This window comes from Petaurus breviceps, unplaced genomic scaffold (assembly GCF_028583685.1).
Source record: "Petaurus breviceps papuanus isolate PSGF00001 unplaced genomic scaffold, PetGlider_PUasm1.0 98, whole genome shotgun sequence".
Taxonomy (NCBI): domain Eukaryota; kingdom Metazoa; phylum Chordata; class Mammalia; order Diprotodontia; family Petauridae; genus Petaurus; species Petaurus breviceps.
Genome location: NW_027187460.1, coordinates 42,859,186 through 42,860,742, shown reverse-complemented (window position 1 = coordinate 42,860,742; position 1,557 = coordinate 42,859,186). Strand labels below are relative to the sequence as shown.

Below are 1,557 nucleotides of genomic sequence, written 5' to 3'. Positions count from 1 at the left end.
CTGTTCACCTTCCATAACTATGATTACAATTATTATCAAAATAGCATCAATTAATCATCAATATCATCAATAAATATCATTAATGAGCAATGTCACTCTTTGGGAACAACTCCTTCCCCATTTGCCATCCAAGGGCTCTTATTGCCATTAACTAGGGCAAAAGAAGTCTATTGAGATAGTATGACTAGATTCAGACAGATGTATCAAGAATTTATGTTTAGGGGGGGCTGGGCTGGGCTGGGCAGGGAGGTTCATCTCGCCTCCGCCGGCGTCGCGTCGGCGTTTTCCCTGTTCCCTCGGTCTGCGGGCTCAGCGCCGTCGCCACCGCCGGCCTCCTTTTTTGGGCGGACGCACCGGCGTCTGGGATCTTAAGCAGGGCCGGGGTGAGGTGCCGCGGCTCCTGGGAGGTGGCGGAGGAGGAGCCGTGTGCCGGATGCAGGGAGCGGCCGCCGCCATGGTGTACGCCTATCTCTTCAAGTACATCATCATCGGCGACACAGGTGTTGGGAAATCATGTTTACTGCTACAGTTTATAGACAAGCGGTTTCAGCCAGTGCATGACCTTACTATTGGTGTAGAATTTGGTGCTCGAATGATAACTATTGATGGAAAACAGATAAAGCTTCAGATATGGGATACAGCAGGGAAGGAGTCCTTCCGTTCCATCACAAGGTCATATTACAGAGGTGAAGCAGGGGCTTTACTAGTGTATGATATAACAAGGAGAGATACATTCAACCACTTGACAACTTGTTTAGAAGATGCTCACCAGCATTCCAATTCCAACATGGTCATTATGCTTATTGGGAATAAAAGTGATTTAGAATCTAGAAGAGAAGTTAAAAAAAAAAAAAAAGGTGAGGCTTTAGCCAGAGAACATGGACTTATCTTTATGGAAACTTCTGCTAAAATTGCTTCCAATGTAGAAGAGGCATTTATTAATACAGCGAAAGAAATTTATGAAAAAATCCAAGAAGGAGTTTTTGACATTAATAATGAGGCAAATGGCATTAAAATCGGCCCTCAGCATGCCGCTACTAATGCAACACACGCTGGCAGTCAGGGAGGACAACAAGCTGGCAGAGGCTGCTGCTGAGACTCTACTTACTTTCTAGCTGCCTGAATGGGGCCTACTAACTTGTCTCTTCTACCCTCTCTCCCACTGCTCAGCTGAGACATGAAACTGTTGAGAAATGGCTTTTATTTCGCAGAAGACTTTATCCTTCAAATTCTTGTATAACTTTGAATAAATGGTTAATGTTCACTTAAAAGACAGATTTTGGAGATTGTATTCATATATATTTGCATTTGATTTCTAGTTCACTTGATGTGATTATTTTTGTTAAATGTTGTCTTGTGCCCTTGACTACAAACTGAGTTGTATTAAACACTACAAAAGTCATTGGAGTATTTTAAATCAGTTTGTGTAGTTGGGTTTCCCAAGCACCTCTGGTTAATATTGTAGATGTTTGATATTGTAGAACTGTCCTCAAAAAGTTTGTCAGTTTTCAAGGCTATAAAGAAAAACAGAAGGTCAAAAAAAAAAGAAAAAGAATA

At 42.1% G+C, this 1,557-nt stretch overlaps 1 pseudogene; it reads left to right on the top strand.

The window, feature by feature from the left end:
• Positions 1-228: 228 nt before the first annotated feature.
• LOC138155921 (ras-related protein Rab-2A pseudogene) lies at positions 229-1,271 on the top strand (annotated as a pseudogene).
• The last annotated feature ends 286 nt before the right edge of the window (positions 1,272-1,557 follow it).